The sequence below is a fragment of the Bubalus bubalis genome, chromosome 2 (genome assembly GCF_019923935.1).
Source record: "Bubalus bubalis isolate 160015118507 breed Murrah chromosome 2, NDDB_SH_1, whole genome shotgun sequence".
In the NCBI taxonomy this organism is placed as follows: Eukaryota; Metazoa; Chordata; class Mammalia; order Artiodactyla; family Bovidae; genus Bubalus; species Bubalus bubalis.
In genome coordinates, this window is record NC_059158.1 from 81,350,988 (window position 1) to 81,369,862 (window position 18,875).

Consider the following 18,875-nt stretch of genomic DNA (forward strand, 5'->3'; position numbering starts at 1 on the left):
CACTTTCATGCATTAGAGAAGGAAATGGCAACCCACTCCAGTGTTCTTGCCTGGAGAATCCCAGGGACGGGAGAGCCTGGTGGGCTGCCGTCTATGGGGTTGCACAGAGTTGGACACGACTGAAGCGACTTAGCAGCAGCAGCAGCAGCAGCTGATAATGTAGTGGCAGGGTTTGAGAGGACTAGTTCAATTTTGAAAAAACTTCTACTGTGGATAAAATGCTATTAAATAGTACTGTGTGCTACAGACAAATTGTCTGTGAAAGACAATTGATGTAGCAAATTTCCTTGTTGTCTTATTGAAGAAATTGCCGCTGCCACCCCAGTCTTCAGAAAAATTACCCGGTCAGTCAGCAGCCACTAGCATCAAGGCAAGATCCTTCACCAGCAAAAAGATTATAAAGAGCTGAAGGCTTAGATGATGGTTAGCATTTTTTCGCAATAAAGTATTTTTTTAGTTACAGAGTGTACACTGAGTTTTTAGACATAGTACTATGGCACAAGAAGCTATAATATAGTATAAGCATAACTTTTAAATGCATTGAAAAACCAAAAAATTTGTGTGACTTTCTTTATTGCCATATTTGCTTCATTGTGGTGGTTCTGAACTGAAGCTGTCCATGATATCTCTGAGGTATGCCTGTATGCAAATACACTGGTGAGTTTTCTTTCTCAAGCTTTATAAACTATAGGATTAATAAGCTATGAGCATCTGACAATCCAAACAGCAAATGGATGCAGATTATGCCCTAATGTTAATAGATTAAGACAACACTGATACCACATTTGTATATTTAAAGAGCTATTTACCAGATAAAGATAACTTTATCATCTTTCCTTTCACTGATGCAATTCTATTATTTTTTCATTCATTCAACAAATATTTATTGAAAATCATTATGTGCAAGATACTAGACCTGATGCTCTGAGAAATAATTCTTATTCCCAGAGAATTTAAATTCTAGGAGGTAAGATAAGGCACGCACATGAAAAAGCCAGACATTGATAAATGACATGAATAATGAAATGCAATAAAAGTTCAAAATGAGGAAAGATAACTCCCTTTTAAAAATAGAAAAGAAAACTTTTGAGTTTTACCATAAGACATTAATAGGATATGGACATGTGATGATAGGAAATTATTCTCCTTTCAATTTTTCAGAATTTGTCCCTTTTTATTCTTGGTGAAGAAAAGTACATAGATATTAAAAAACCTACCATAATCACTCTGGGCATGCTTAAATTACAATAAAATAACATGACATCATGAAGACAATTACATGTGAATACTAGATATTAAGTCAAAGCCCAGTTGATTTGTCTAATTGTGAATTATTGAAACTAGATTTTTAACAGATCTGTCCAAACTTATGTTTGGCTCTCCTCTCTAGCTGGGGCCATTCAGTTATTTTTATCTGGATATTTTATAAAACTGGAATCTAATAAAAAGTTTTCTGAAAAATATTTAATATTATTATATAATCTTCCAATTATAGTTGGGCCACATTCAACCTCAAACAAACTAAGTGAACTTAAAAAGTTTTTCTGAAAATTATTTGCATTGCTGTATAGGAAGTCATGTTATTTTGCCAAGACTAGAGTATAACATTAGTGAGCAAGTTTAGTAGCATTCTTTCAAATAATATTTTATTTCAAGTGAAAATAAAATATTTTAAGTAAAGTAGCTGGAATTAAAAATATTTTTACAATAGTTGATTGACATAAAGGTACAATGAAGAAAATAAAAAATGTCAACTAAAATGTTGCATACTACTTTAGGAATATAAAAAAGAGTGTACATGTTCTCTACCAGTATCTCTTTCATGATTCTTTTAGCTAGTGCTACATTTCAAGAATGTAAAGTCTCAAGAAGAAGATAATTATCACAAATATAATAAATCAAAGCTGAGTAAACATATAGATACCTGAAAATCAAAAAATAAGTTTCAATACTAGGGGCACTTAGAATCTTAGGTTTTACAGCATGTATTTCCTTCTTCTTTTAAACAGTTAACTAATAGGCTATTTTCAAAAGGACAAGTTTATTTTGGTAAAGATTTCATTGATAGTAATGATTAGATGACTGGTTGAGTGATGGTGTTATTTCCAAAATAGTATTTCTTTTCTAGTTTTATACTTTATCTAATACTATGATTTAACTTTATGTTCAGAGCTTAAGATTTATGGTATACTTGAAATAGCAATAAAAGACGTATTGATAATATTGTATATTATAGACATCATTTGGAGAAGGCAATGGCAACCCACTCCAGTACTCTTGCCTGGAAAATCCCATGGACGGAGGAGCCTGGTAGACTGCAGAAGCGACTTCACTTTCACTTTTCACTCTCATGCATTGGAGAAGGAAATGGCAACCCATTCCAGCATTCTTGCCTGGAGAATCCCAGGGGCAGGGGAGCCTGCTGGGCTGCTGTCTATGGGCTCCTACCGAGTCCGACATGACTGAAGTGACTTAGCAGCAGTAGCAGCAGCATAGACATCATTTGAATTGAAATAATAACTGCTTGTTAAAGATGATCTCTAACTCTTAACCAGTGCTTAGAATCTCTGAATCACTGAAGTTTCCATTCTTTATGGCCTGCCAGAAATGATTCAGGAAAGTGAGGTGAGTATTTGTTTTTCATGGGGAATATAGGTTCTTATGTTTGGGGAAGGGATGTGGAGTTCAACATAGAATTGATGTTATTCTTTTGGCACATATTCACTTTGTGTCAAAGTTATTTACCCAATAGGCTCAGAAAGCAAAGTTTAGCGTCTTTGCAAAACTCATTCATCCACCCCACTAAAACATTCTTGAAAGAATTCAGTATACACTATTTAAGAAAAAATTGAAGTGACCATTAGAAAAAACAATAAGAACTTGTCTAGACTTTCTTATATCCATTTCATTGTTTACTACTTCTGTTATTTGAATATTATATAGGGCTGAAATCATAATCTTTAAGTGCTAGATTATAAAAAAGAATAGGATAATGTCAAAATGGCACAGTGATCAATATGAAGGCACTCCCAATGTCCCACTTGAAGACAATTGGAACATAATTCAAGAAAATAACTGCGAATGACTGAAACATATAATATGTGTTTAAATTCACAAGCCCTTAGTGGTACTAAAAAAATTAAAAAACAACAACAACTATGAGTTAGTTTATTTATTGCCACAAAAATTCTACATAAAATCATATATAAACTCAGTGGGTTAAAGCAATAATTATTTATTATTTCCTGCATATATGTGGGCTAGAGGGGATTGACTGATCTAGGCTGGATTCAGCTGATTTTAGCACTAAGCTGCAGGCTGGTTTAGGATTTTTCACATCTTCCTCAGCCTCCTTGGATTAGCTGGTTTCTTAGTGCGTGCTCTTAAAATAATGACAAATGCCAAAAACGAAGCCCAACTATGCCAAAAACAAGCCTCAACTTGTTTCATTTTGCTAATATCCTATTGACCAAAAGAAATCCATGGTTAGAGTCCAAATCAAGGAGTCAGAAAATATGCTTTGCTTTTATTAAGAGAAACTGTAAAGTCACATGGCAAAAAGCATGGGTAATCTGAGATGGAGAAATTGTGGCCAATAATTATACTAGAGTTAAAATTAAAGATTGCTAAGGAAATGACTTATTGTTTGGAAAAATGATAAATAAAGAGAAAGAGCCAAGTTTTATTCAGATCTCTTATAGAAACTATACCTCTATGTAAACAAACAGATGAGATGCATCTCTTTATAACCAATTTTTCAACCCTTAATGAATTTATGAAGCTGAACACCCATGGCCACTGTGTGTGCTCAGTTGCTTCAGTCATGTCTGACTCTTTGCGACACTATGGACTGTAGCCTGCCAGCCTCCTCCTTCCGTGGAATTCTCTAGGCAAGAATACTGGAGAGGGTTGCTATGCCCTCATTCAGGGGATCTTCCCCACACAGGGACTGAACCCGAGTCTCTTATGTCTCCTGTATTGGCAGGGTGTTCTTCACCACTAAAGCCACCTGGGAAGCCCGATGTTAGTGTATGTTAGTGTCATTAACATACCAAAAGAGACACATGTTTCTCCTCTTAGAAGAACATAATCCACTGTTAATTTAGTCTTGGCCATAAAATAAACAAACCAACAAAAAGTGGAACTTGACTAAACCCTTGACTAAAGCCCAACTACAATTTTATAAGACTTTCAGAAATCAGAGGAACTCACATAATGAAGAAAAGTGTATGGAATAGGGAAAATCTACAGGAAAACTAAGTTTCTTCAACAAGTAATAAACAAACAAAAAAGATATTAAAGTGTCTTATGAAATCCATTAAATAATCACAAAATGTGGGGCTTTGTGGATCTTAAGTCAAGAAGAAACTGAAAATTTCCTTTTTTCCTTTAGAAAGAAGTATTATTTTTTAATAAATAATAAAATAATAAATTATCAAAGGCACAAAAACAATACTTCCAGTTTCATTAATGATGCTTCTCTAATATGTTCTCTGGTATTCCTCATCAAATGTTATTTTTACCTTTTCATACTGGAGCACTCTCATATTTATGACAGAAAACCCAGTGGGCAACTTAAATTTTACACTACCATCAAGGTTAGGGTATTGTAAGCACACATTTCAAATGGGAATTAATTATCCAAGACATTTGCCTACTTTAGACCAAACATTCTAAGTTAGTGTAAAATCATTTATGGCTCTACTTGAGCTGTCTATACAATAAATATTCTTTTCTTAAAATAATATCCTTTTAGCTAACGGAAGGTAATAACAACTTGAAGAACAGCACTAAATTCTAATAGTCACTTTCATATATAACTTGAAATGCTCTTGGAGTTTTAGTTGCCTGGGTTTGGAAGAGTAAATGCTTATTACAATTTATTTATCCTTTACTGAAGTTTATCAATGCTGTGGATTTCCCTATGAATGTAGATTCAAATTAAGTCATCTATTTTAAGTGAGAGGCAAATAAGGGGTTAATTTTAACTGAGAATCAAATAAGGGGTTAAAAATTGACAGTCTAAAATATTGGGTTAGTTAGAAACAGAAGTGTTCCTTGAATGCACTGTGAAAGGATATAAAATATGTATCTTAAGATTTTTACAACATTAAATTTACAAGTAGAATTTGATATAAGAAAGTGGATATATATTGCATATACATTGGCAATGGTGTCTTTGCTTTTGGTCAAAATGACAAGAAAGCAGCACTTAAACACAGTCATACATGGGCTACTACTCTTCTTTTTCCCTTTAAACTTTTTTCTTCATTTCTTAGCTTAGAAAGGAAATATATATTTGGCTTAAAATTTTGAAAATTGCATAGCAACGCAAAACACCCTGAGTAGCCAAAACTATCTTGAGAAAGAAAAAATGGAGCTTGTGGAATCAGGTTCCCTGAGTCCAGACTATGCTACAAAGCTGAAATAAAACCATATGGCATTGGTGACAAAATTGAAATATAGGTTAATTAAACAGGATAAAAATTCAATAAATAAACATACATACATATGGTAAATTAATCTATGATAAAGGAATAAAGAACATAAAATGGAGAAAAGACAGTTTCTTCCATAAATGGTGCTGGGAAAACTGAACAATTACATCTAAATGAATGAAATTAGAACACTCTAACATCATACACAAAAAACAAACTAAAAATGGATTAGAAACCTAAATGTAAAAACAGATGCTACAAAAATCCTTGACGAAAACAAAGGCAGAATACTCTTTGACATACATCCTAGCAATATACTTTTGGGTCTGTCTCCTACAGTAATTAATGAAAATAAAAATAATCAAATGGGACCTGATCAAACTAAAAGCTTTTGTACAGCAAAGGAAACCATATACTGAACAAAAATACAACCTATAGAATGGGAGAAAATATTTGCAAATGATGCAACCAACAAGAATTAATAACCAAAATATACAAACAGTGCATACAGCTCAAAAAAAAAAACAAAAAAAAACAAAAAAAAACAAAAAACAAAAAACAACAAAAAACCCACAAAAACTCAATTGAAAAATGGGCAAAAGACCTAAATAGATGTTTCTCCAAAGATGGCATACAAATGCCAAAAGGCACATGAAAAGATGCTCAGCATCACTAATTATTAGAGAAATGCAAATCACAACTTCAACGAGGTATCATTTTATACCAGTCAGAATGGCCATCATCAAAAAGCCTACAAATAATAAATGCTGGAGAGGGTATGGAGAAACAGGTACCTTTTATACTGTTGGGAAAGTCAATTGGTACAGCAACTATGGAGTATGTGTGTGTGTGCTAAGTCTCTTCGGTCATGTCCGACTCTGTGTGACCACTGGACTGCACCCTGCCAGGCTCCTCTGTCCATGGGATTCTCTAAGCAAAATTACTGGAGTGGGTAGCCATTCCTTTTTCCAGGGAATCTTCCAGACCCAGGGATAGAACCTGGGTCTCATGCATTGCAGGCAGATTCTTTACCATCTGAGCCAGCAGGAATTATTATTATGCCCTTCTCCAGAAGAGCAGTATAGACATTTCTTAAAAATCCACAAATAGATGTATTGTATGATCCTGCAATCCCTCTCCTAGGCCTAAATTTAGAGAAAAGCATAATTTGAAAAGCTGTGTGCATCTCAGTGTTCATTGTAACACTACTTACAATAGCCAAGACCTGGAAGCAACCTAAATTTCCATTGACAGATGAGTGGATAAAGAAGTGGAATAGTTACACAGTGGAATATTACTCAGCCATAAAAGGAATGAAATAATGCCATCTACAACAACATGGATGGACCTAGTGATTATCATACTAAGTGAGAGTAAGCCAGACACAGGAAGACAAATATCATATGATATCACTTATATGTAGAAAAAATGATACAAATGAACTTATATTCAAGGCAGAAATAGCCCCACAGACATAGAAAACAAACTTATGGTTACCAAAGGGGAAGGGGGAGGATAAATTCCGAGTTTGAGATTAACACTACACACTACTCCATATAAAAGAGATAACCAATAAGGAATACTATAGAGCACAGGGAACTATACTCAATATTTCATAATAACCTATAAGGGAAAATAACCTATAAGGGAAAAAAAATATATATGATTATCTATTTCTGCATTTTTCTCCTTGAAAAAAAAATATTTTCTACCTATGCTTATGTGAAAATAAATTAGTATACATATTTTTACTTGCTTCCCAAATTTTATTCTTTTCATAATCTGATGCATTTTAAATTATTTTATTATTGTATATTGTTTATATTATCATTAAAACAGTCTATGTTCGAAGCTATATTTACAATAATTACTAAAGTAATTTGATTCTTAATATAAGTTTCAGTACTGATACCATTTCATTATGTTAAAATTTCCTGCTAGGCTAGAGTTCTTCCTTAAGTAGTTTCTCAAGGGTGCAGTGTTACATAGTTCCTTGATAAGTTTGTATTTTAAAATTTATTTCTGTAATCTCTTGCTGTGAATGAATACTTGGCTGAGTTTATAAAAACCTCAGTTCAGTGCAGTCGCTCAGTCATGTCCGACTCTTTGCAACCCCATAAATTGCCGCACACCAGGCCTCCCTGTCCATCATCAATTCCCAGAGTTCACTAAAACTCTTGTCCATCAAGTCAGTGATGCCATCCAGCCATCTCATCCTCTGTCGTCCCCTTCTCCTCCTGCCCCGAATCCCTGCCAGCATCAGAGTCTTTTCCAATGAGGCAACTCTTCGCATGAGGTGGCCAAAGTATTGGAGATTCAGCTTTAGCATCAGTCCTTCCAAAGAAATCCCAGGACAGATCTCCTTTAGAATGGATTGGTTGGATCTCCTTGCAGTCCAAGGGACTCTCAAGAGTCTTCTCCAACACCACAGTTCAAAAGCATCAATTCTTCAGCACTCAGCTTTCTTCACAGTCCAACTTTCACATCCATACATGACCACTGGAAAAACCATGCTGCTGCTGCTGCTAAGTCGCTTCAGTTGTGTCCGACTCTGTGTGATACCACTAGGCTCCTCTGTCCCTGGGATTCTCCAGGCAAGAGTACTGGAGTGGGTTGCCATTGCCTTCTCCACTGCATGAAAGTGAAAAGTGAAAGTGACGTCGCTCAGTCGTGCCCGACTCTTAGCGACCCCATGTACTGCAGCCTACCAGGCTCATCTGTCCATGGGATTTTCCAGGCAAGAGTACTGGAGTGGATTGCCATTGCTGTCTCTGGAAAAACCATAGCCTTGACTAGATGAACCTTTGTTGGCAAAGTAATGTCTCTGCTTTTCAATATGCTATCTAGGTTGGTCATAACTTTCCTTCCAAGGAGTAAGCGTCTTTTAAATTCATGGATGCAATCACCATCTGCAGTGACTTTGGAGCCCCCCAAAATAAAGTCTGACACTGTTTCCACTGTTTCCCCATCTATTTCCCATGAAGTGATGGGATCAGATGCCATGATCTTAGTTTTCTGAATTTTGAGCTTTAAGCCAACCTTTTCACTTTCCTCTCTCACTTTCATCAAGAGGCTTTTTAGTTCCTCTTCACTTTCTGCCATAAGGGTGGTGTCATCTGCATATCTGAGGTTATTGATATTTCTCCTGGCAATCTTTATTCCAGCTTGTGCTTCTTCCAGCCCAGAGTCTCTCATGATGTACTCTGCATATAAGTTAAATAAGCAGGGTGACAATACACAGCCTTGACGTACTCCTTTTCCCATTTGGAACCAGTCTGTTGTTCCATGTCCACTTCTAACTGTTGCTTCCTGGCCTGCATATAGGTTTCTCAAGAGGCAGGTCAGGTGTTTTGGTATTCCCATCTCTTGAAGAATTTTCCACAGTTTATTGTGATCCACACAGTCAAAGGCTTTGGCACAGTCAATAAAGCATAAATAGATGTTTTTTCTGGAACTCTCTTGCTTTTTGCATGATTCAACAGATGCTGGCAATTTGATCTCTGTTTCCTCTACCTTTTCTAAAACTAGCTTGAACATCTGGAAGTTCACGGTTCAAGTTTTCATTTTCCCTTCTATTACATGTTTCAGAGAATACTAAGGCCAACTTAATTTTTCTTTCTTTTTTTCAATTAGCCTGTTGCTTTAAATCCCTGCATGGATGCTGTAGATACCTTGGTGATTTAGAAGCTTTCCAACTGCTAACAGTCTTCCTATTTGGATGAAAGAAATGGAAATCCACCTTTCATGGTTTTTGTGGAAGACAAGCCTCCACCTCTCTGTATGAAACTGCATATCATTATCTTCCCTTTTTCTTCTCTTTAGTAGGTAGACCCCCTGCTCATTTTCTAAGATCGATTTTGCAGTATTTTTTCAATAAATTACCATTCCAAAAACTCTGAGACTTTTCTCTCAGCTAGAGAAAGTTTGTGTTGCATACAGCTAAGAGACTGACAAACCAAGAATTTGCTCCTTGTCCTTTATATATATATTTTTTTATATGTAAATTTATATTTCTGTATCACATATATATTTGTTGTTTAGTTGCTAAGTTATATCTGACTCTTTATAATTCTATGGACTGTAGCCCATCAGGCTCCTCTGTCCATGGGATTTTCCAGGCAAGTATACTGGAGTGAGTTGCCATTATTTTTCTGCAGGAGATCTTCCCAACCTAGGAATTGAACATGCATCTCCTTCATAGGCTGGAAAATTCTTTACTGCTGAGTCACCAGGGAAGGCCCAACATATATGTATATACATTTCTATGTTGAATATTGATTGATCGATTGATTTTGTTTTCAGATACCTCATCTTAATGTTACTAAAATGAGATTTTTTAAAGGTAGAGCTGTATTATAGTAATCAGGCATCCTTTCCTTCATTCTCCCCACCCCGCCCCACCCCTGCTTGCCACCATGTTCAGCAAAAGAGACACTGATGTATAGAACAGTATTTTGGAATCTGTGGGAGAGGGAGAGGGTGGGATGATTTGGGAGAATGGCATTGAAACATGTATAATATCATATATGAAATGAGTCGCCAGACCAGGTTCAATGCACGATACTGGATGCTTGGGGCTGGTGCACTGGGATGACCCAGAGGGATGGCATGGGGAGGGAGGTGGGAGGGGGGTTCAGGATGGGGAACACGTGTATACCTGTGGTGGATGCATGTTGATATATGGCAAAACCAATACAATATTGTTGTTGGGGGCCAGAGTGAGGCACTCCGCCCGTGGCAAAGGTCATGAGGAAGGAGGCTCGACATACGCAAAGGCGGGATCGAGCCTCAGGAGTCCCCCTGGAAATCCTCGAGCATCTACCCCCATAACCAGAGCCTGTGTACTTTACTACTTTGTGCTCTCACCTTCACCTCTGACTTTAGGGGGGGCTGTCCCCTCTTTCGGAGAAGGAGTTAACCTAGAGCTCCAGTTAATAAAAACTCCTGGGCGTGACAAGAGTGTTTTAACCTACAAACTCCTCTGAAAGTTCTCTAGCCTGCCTGACAGGCTTGTCCGGCCACATGTGATTGCTCACAGCCTCCCAACCGTGAGAGGCATGAGATGCCTTAAACCTTCTAAAAACAGGTTCCTTAGAAAAGTTAGAAAACTATTAGTATAAGTATAATGGGATGATTAGAAATTGTATTGGTGAAGGGTTTTTCATTTGTTGAGCCAATGCTTGTTGCTAAGTCTCCATATCCCCTGCCCTTACACACATTAATGAATATATAGAAGAAATAAGTATTAACCTTTGATATTAATCACGTTAGACCTTAGGCTAAGTAAATTCTTTCCTTAACTAAAACCCACTACACCCTCACCCTATAGGAATGTAACTTTATTTGAGTGGCATCTGTTTTAAGAATAATCACCCCTGGAGAAATAAGTGTCCTGGTTGACTGACCGCTGTCACAAGGAGAGGGTCACAAATTGTCAGCAGGCCCCCTGGCCAGAAGATGATGTAACACCCCTAAGACCTCTGTATACATTTGTATGAAGCACCTGACTTTGATAAAAGTCAGGACTGCTGACCCCGCGTGACTTTTGCATAACATCTCAGTGTATAAAAGTAGACCATGGAAAATAAAGAATTGGGATTAGTTTCTCGAAATACTGGTCTCCCCATGTCGCTCTCCCTCTCACTCTGGCTGAGTCTCCATCTGGAACGCGGAACCCGCCATGCTTACTAATTATGCCTGGGCTTCAAGATCCGACCGGGGAGGCCTCAGTGTCTCCTCTCCTTTGGGAGAACAGAAGGATGCCTGCGGCCTCCGTAAGTGGTGCAAACTTCTTGTCTTGAAGTTTTATTGGTCCCCCGCGTAAACCAAGCTACTCAGCCTCTTTTCTCCACTGAATTTTCCTACTGAGCTATCCTTATTCTATTACTCTTTATATCTTTAATTAATATCTAATTGAAGCTATTGTATCCTGATCCTCGCCGACACCATCCCCGCTTCGAATACCCTGGATCAGCCGGGGCTGGACCTGGCAATTGTAAAGTTAAAAAATAAAATAAAATAAAAATATATATAAAAAAATTGGTTTTAGAGACCTCTTAGCATCAAAGACTCATAGATATTTGCTTGTTCTGGGAGCATGCATTAGGCAGGTAATGAGCAACCCTTAAAAAATAAATTCATAACTATTGTCTGGTCTCTATTCTTCAAAATGCCAAACATAATGTGACATATTTTTCATGCTTGAAAAGTAATAGCTCTTATATTTTGTCCAATGTACCCAGATTCACAGGAAAAAATAAGTTCAGTGTTTTAAGAGACCATGAAGGCACCTGCTATGTCTTGACCTAAGCAAAGAACAGGGCCAGCTGCCAGATAGAGAGTGAAAATACAACCTGGTCTGTCCAGGAGTCCCCATGCCTGCTAACCTTGTCCAATAGTAAAACCACCTACTTTCACTCTTAAAAGTGCCCCAGTTTGGATGATACACTGGGTACAGACCTTGTGTGCACAGTGTCCAAGTCCAGTTTCACAAAGCAGTCAACAGCAGTATCACCAAAAACAAACAATTCCTGGAGATGGCACTCCTCCAGGGCTCCTGCCAGCAGAGCAGGCATCCAAACCCCCCGATTGCCATGAATACTGTATTCAGTCTTGGTTTCTACAATCAGTTTCTCAGCAACTGGAACTTTTAAATCAAGCAGTCAATTGAATTATCAGAAATAATCGCACTATTTCAGGGAAAAAATCCATTCTAAATCACTTTAATGGCCACTAGGTGTTCTGCTCATCAGTGTTTTTTTGGTTCCTGGCTTTGCTGTTGTCCTGGGACTAAAAAGATTTACAGTGACAAAAATGATTTAAATTGAACTTTCTCAGCCAGCCTTATGAACCACACCTATTCCAAATCTAGCTATTGATATTTCAAGTTCAGTGTTGTTCAAGAGGTCAGAGGTTTCATTGATTTACTGCTGATATAGCAGTGGTTTAACAGGAGACTTATAAATTGACCAGGCTCTTCTGTAATCTAGTGTAATCTACAGTATATCAAAGAGACATGTCTGAAATTTGTTGATATTTTTACAGCTATCTTCCTTAGTTTAAAGGAAGAATGGAATTATTCCTTCTATATATCTATTCTGGACTAGTTCTGTTGTAATTGTAGAAGTGGGGAAAGGTAGGAGAGCTGTGAATTTAAAGCAATATGGATTCACCCACTGCATTATCTTTAAGGTATTTTAAATATTTAAAGCTTATATTTAAATATTTTCAAAACATTTTCCTGTGTCTAATTCCTTCCAATTCAGTGAGGCATATATCTTTGGCTGAGCAAGCAAAAATAGCACTTGAGTGGGACTCATACTTTATATATATATATATATATATATATATATTTAAGATCGTTATTACAAATCTGCTATGTCTAGAGTTGAATGAAATAATCCACAGGTTTTTACTTTGAGTTTGTATTTAAAATTAGCCTTGCTTCACTTATCACTTCTTTTTTTAGTTTGAAGTGAAGTGAAGTGAAAGTCACTCAGCTGTGTTAGACTCTTTGTCAATCCATGGACTGTAGAGTCCACGGAAATCTCCAGGCCACAATACTGGAGTGGGTAGCTGTTCCCTTCTCCAGGGGATCTTCCTAACCCAGGAATCAAACCCAGGTCTCCCGTATTGCTGGTTGATTCTTTATCAGCTGAGCCACAAGGGGAGCCAAGAGTACTGGAATGGGTAGCCTATCCCTTCTCCAGCAGATCTTCCTGACCCGAGAATCGAACCAGGGTCTCCTGCATTGCCGGCGGATTCTTTCGAAGGGAAAGGCTACCCACACCAGTATTCTGGCCTGGAGAATTCCATGGACTGAGTCCATGGATTTGCAAAGAGTCTGACAGGACTGAGCAACTTTCACTTTCACTTTTTTAGTTAGTTAGGTATTATTATTTTTTAATCAGCTATTTAACTTAAAAATTTTGATGTCAATTTCTTCAAAAATTCATTGAATGTTAAAAAACAACACTGAAAAATATATTTTGAATAAAAGTTACAGATTTTAAAGTTGTTTTCTAGAGATAAACTAGGGATATACTTAAGTTTTGAGTTAATTCTAGAGGATAGAGTTCCGAGGCACATGCATTTGATGTTATGATTTATAAGGAATGTATGAAACCATTTATGAACTTCATAATGAAACAATTTTATCTCTCCATATTTGTCAAGTTGGAACTCTTTAATATGACCTACAGAAATCAACATCTAAACCAAAAAGTCTTCCAAAATTATCAGGCATTTCAGCTGTATTTCATACAGAAATTCAATTTGTGCAAAGTCAAAGCACACATTTTCTGCAAAAGTCACCTCAAAATGTCATTTCTGAGTAACTTACATTTATGGAGAGACAATGACTAGAAAAGAAATAAGTAGTTAAATGGGACTTACTCCCTTTGTGACTGACATATTGAACTAGATTTTCTTGGCAACTAACCTACTTCCTGATTTAACTTTCTTTATGTAGCTTTTTAAAGCTACACGAGTTATTGATTTGCTCTCAGGGACTAAGATGGGACCTGGAAAATATTGCACAGTTATAAGAAGAGTATCTTTAGGTAATGTACAAGACAGAATTCAAAGAAATATAAACAAAATTAGGTTAAGAATATAGTAAAAACAAATGGTGGTTTTGGAAAACTAGAAATTATTCAAAATCCTTTAAAAATAATTTTATGTTCTTGAAATATATCAGAGCTAAAAATATGTTCTGATCATCACCAAAGATGTACAGATAATCCTGTATTTAGGTTGAGTGATATCCTTCCTAGCACAAGTAAAACAAAGCAAACTTACTTTCATTCATTACTCTGTGATATCTATCTTAGGTATATTTATCTTAGGTATATTTTTAATTATCACCTCTCTATTAATGTTTAAGTATTTCCTAGAAAGGACAAATATTACTTCTTCTTGAAGCAATTTAATTAGACTTTTGGGAATGGGCACAAGTGAGATTCATTTTAAAATGGAGATGGGATCTAGCCAGAATTACAGATTGGATGCATTCTTAAATTTGAGAGGTGAGTTTGTGTGTTTGTATGTGTGTTGGTGGGCAGTGGGGGCTTCCTGTAAATTTGGGTTGTGATAAGAAGGGGTACCAAACTGAACAACAGTGAATCATTTTGATTTAGGCTGATTATAATCTTCCTGCATTACATTAGATATTTGGAATTCTAAAATACACTCAAAAATATGTCCGAGGAGACATTTTAGAATTTTGCTTAGATTAACAAATTTTATGAGCTTTTAACCTGGACTTGTTTATTCCTCCTTGAATTTGAATCATCAGTTTGTTTGTTTTTTCCTTCTCTATTTTTGGAGTGGGGGTGGGGGGGAGTAGATAGGTAGGGGGTCACTGCTTATATATAGCAGAATAGGTTTTTATTTTTTCCAGCTATTTATTGAAGTATAACTGACAAATAAAAATTCTATATATTTAAGGTAGATAAGGCGATGACAGAGGATGAGATGGCTGGATGGCATCACTGACTCGATGGACGTGAGTCTTAGTGAACTCTGGGAGTTGGTGATGGACAGGGAGGCCTGGAGTGCTGCGATTCATGGGGTTGCAAAGAGTCGGACACGACTGAGTGACTGATCTGATCTGATCTGATCTGAAGGTAGATAATGTGATGATTTGATATATGCATACTTTGTGAAATGATTATCACAATCAAGCTAATCAACACATCCATCACCTCACAGTTACCATTTGTCTTCTTTGCTCCTGGGTCATTTTATTGTTCACTCATTTCTCTGACAAATAATTCCTGCATATCTACTATGTATCAGGTACTCTCTTAAGAACTGTAGCTATGAAAAGAATAAGACTCAACCCTTGAATGAGATTCAAAGAGCTTACAACTTAGTGGGGGAACCTGAGACCTGAAGTAATTATATTACACTATTCAGGAGCATATAAAAGGTAGGGGACGGGAGAGGAGAAGAGGAGAGATATTAATGAGATTTAATGAAGGAGATGTATTGGAAAGTAAGGGATGATTCAAATCAGTCAGGTGACGACAGGAATAGAAACCTCAGAACAATGTAAGCATAGAATCTGAGACAGGAAGTACCATTTGATGGCTTGAGGGTTAATGCCAATTCTCTTAAAGGAATCATCCATGGGAAAAAATTTTCCAAAATTCTCAATCTGCTACAAATTTTATACTAGTCCACAAAAGTTAGTAATATGTGAAATCTACTGAGAAATTTATATTTGAAAATTACTTTCACAGCAAAACTGTTCTATAGTAATTGTTTTTATTGCTTCTTTTATCTGCATACTATAAGAGATGAAGAAATTGAAGTCTCTTTAATTTTACAGTCAACTCAGAAGACACCTTTCTTCAATCTCTTTAAGATTAAAGGCAATAAAACAAATATCAGGAATTTGATAGATGATGGGACAAATTTAACAGAAAAAGTTCTTATCTTTAAAGACATCACAATTGATTGCCATTGTCGTTGTTCAGGCATTGTGTCCGACTGTTTGCCATGCCATGGACTGCAGTATGCCAGAATTCCCTGTCCCTCACTCTCTTCCGGAGTTTGCTCAAACTCATGTCCACTGAGTCAGTAATGCGATCCAACAGTCTCAACCTCTGCTGCCCCTTCTCCTGTCTTCAATCTTTCCCAGCATCAGGGGCTTTTCCAATGAGTCGGCTTTTGGCATCAGGTGGCCAAAGTATTGGAGTTTCGGCTTCAGCATGAGTCCTTCCAATGAATATTCGGGGTTGATTTCCTTTAGGATTGACTGGTTTGATCTCTTTGCTGTCCAAGAAGTCTTCTTCAGCACCACAATTTGAAAGTATCAATTCTTTGGTGCTCAGCTTTCTTTATCATTCAACTCTCACATCCATACATGACTACTGGAAAAACCATGGCTTAGACTAGATGGACATTTGTCAGCAAGTAATGTCTCTGCTTTTTAATATGCTCTCTAGGTTTGTCACAGCTTTCTCCCAAGGAGCAAGTGTCTTTTAATTTCATGGCTGCAGTCAGCGTCTGCAGTGGTTTTGGAGCCCAGGAAAATAAAGTCTGTCACTGTTTCCACTTTTCCCCATCTATTTGCCATGAAGTGTTGGGACTGGATGCCATGATCTTAGTTTTTTGAATGTTGAATTTTAAGCCATCTTTTCACTCTCTTTCACCCTCATCAAAAGGCTCTTCAGTTCCCCTTCACTTTCTGCCATTAGAATGGTTATCATTTGTATATCTTAGGTGGTTTATATTTCTCCAGGAAATCTTGATTCCAACTTGTGATTCACCCAGCCTGGCATTTCAGATGATGTACTCTGCATATAAGTTAAATAAGCAGGGTGACAATATACAATCTTGACGCACTCCTTTCCCAATTTTAAACCAGCCTGTTGTTCCATGTCTGGTTCTGACTGTTGCTTTTTCAACTGCATACAGGTTTCTCAGGAGACAGGTAAAATGGTCTGGTATTCCCATCTCTTTAAGAATTTTCCACAGCTGAAACAACACTCAGTTGCAGATATGTCTGGTAGTGAAAGTAAAGTCTGATGCTGGTTGCATAGGAAGCTGGAAAGTTAGGTCCATGAATCAAGGTAAATTCTACGTGGTCAAGCAAGAGGTGGAAGAATGAACATTGAAAATTTAGGAATCAGTGAATTAAAATGTACTAGAGTAGGCAAATTTAATTTATATGACTACTGTATCTGTTACTGTAGGCAATAATCCCTTAGAAGGAATGGAGTAGCACTCATAACTGAGTATCAATGCTAATCGATTCTGGCCAATATTTCTTGACTGTTTAGCCAGTAATTTAGAGAGGCAACACTTGTGGTAAAGCATTAAGAAAAAAAAAAAAAAGGTCACTAAAGCTTTTTCCTTAAAAATTTACTAAAACTTGATCATGCAACAAGTCATATATCCAAATGCCAGATGGTCACTTCTACCTTGGTATTTATACTAACAATTTCCTAGAATCAATAAAAAGAGTTTCTGTTAAAATAAAAAAAAATCAAAGTATACATGTTTCTTATGTTTAAACTTTTTATTTTGTAATATTTACAGACTTAAAAAAAGTAGAGTATATAGTACAAAATTTCTGTAAACACTTCAGCCAGTTTCTCCTAGTGACAGCATCATTTATATAACCACAGTGCAATAACTGAAACCAGAAAATTAACACTGGTATTATACTAGCAACGAATCTACAAATTTTAATCACACCTTCATGTTTTCTTGATTAAGGCTCTTTTTCTAGTGGAAGATCCAGCTTAGGATCTCACATGGCAGTTAGCGGTCATATCTTCTTTGTCTCCTCCACTTCATGAGAGTTCCTCTGATTTTCCTTGTCACTTTTAAAGAATATTGGCAATTATTTTGTAATTGTCCCTCAAGGTGGGTTAGTCTGATGTTTTCTCATCATTAAAATGAATTTCTACGTATCATTGGCAAGAGTACAACAGTGGTGATGTTGTGCCTTTTCAATGTTCCCGTACTAGTGCTGAAGAAAAGCTATTCCTTTTGCCTTTTGTTTTTCTTTGTAATCAAAAGAAATATCTTGTAGGAAGATCCTCTGAGACTAAGCAAATGTAGTATTTCTCACCACATTGTTATCCCCAGGCTTTAGAGCTCATCAGTGTTTCTTGGTCACCACAACCGCAGTGGAGTTTGCCTAACACTTGTTTCATATTTCCACCATGCCTTCCATAGTAATTAATTAGAATTCTACTGTATGGAAGAATATATTTTCCATTTTTTATATGTTCAATTCTTTATATTAATATGGATTCATGGATGGATATTTGTTTTATTCTGTTGACTGAATTAGTTACTGTTGTTACTTATTTTGTTGTTCAAGTTGTCCTATATATGGACATCGGGAGCTCCCTCAAATAGGATCCTTCATTCTTTATATATCTTCTCATCTTTTTTGCACACTTTACTTAGTGGTACCTAAAAATGTTCCAGGTACATCTTGTATTTTCCTTTGCCAATCCCTGGAACCAAGCATTTCTATAAGAAACCCTGATTCCTTTAATCAGAGAATGGGTTTTAGAAATCATGATCTGGCTGTTAGTTGAATGTGTATTTTTAAAATCCTTTATTGAATAAAGATTTATAATTTTAAAATTCATTGTATTATTCACTGGTGAGGTTGTCATTACTCACTGATGCCATGAATGGCTTGACCTTAACGAACATCTCATTATTAATACTATTTGATTAATATTTAGTCCCAGATATTTCATTGTTTGTATAGATGTTGGTAATTGAAGAGGTCTGTGCAGAGATGATCTATGCTATGATGGGGGAAGTTGGTGGCTCCCAGGCTGCTTGCTGTTGCCTTGGTCTTCCTGTTGTTCCCATCTACCTCCCCTGAGTCTTTTTATAAAGATTGGTGTCCTTGGGTTTTTTTCTTAATTTACTCCATACGTAATCCATCCCTTAGGCATA

General features: G+C 36.5%; 1 protein-coding gene across 1 annotated transcript in view; it reads right to left on the reverse strand.

The window, feature by feature from the left end:
• LOC123464681 overlaps positions 1-18,875 on the reverse strand; it is a 573,326-nt gene that overhangs the window by 124,089 nt on the left and 430,362 nt on the right. The window lies entirely within an intron of this gene.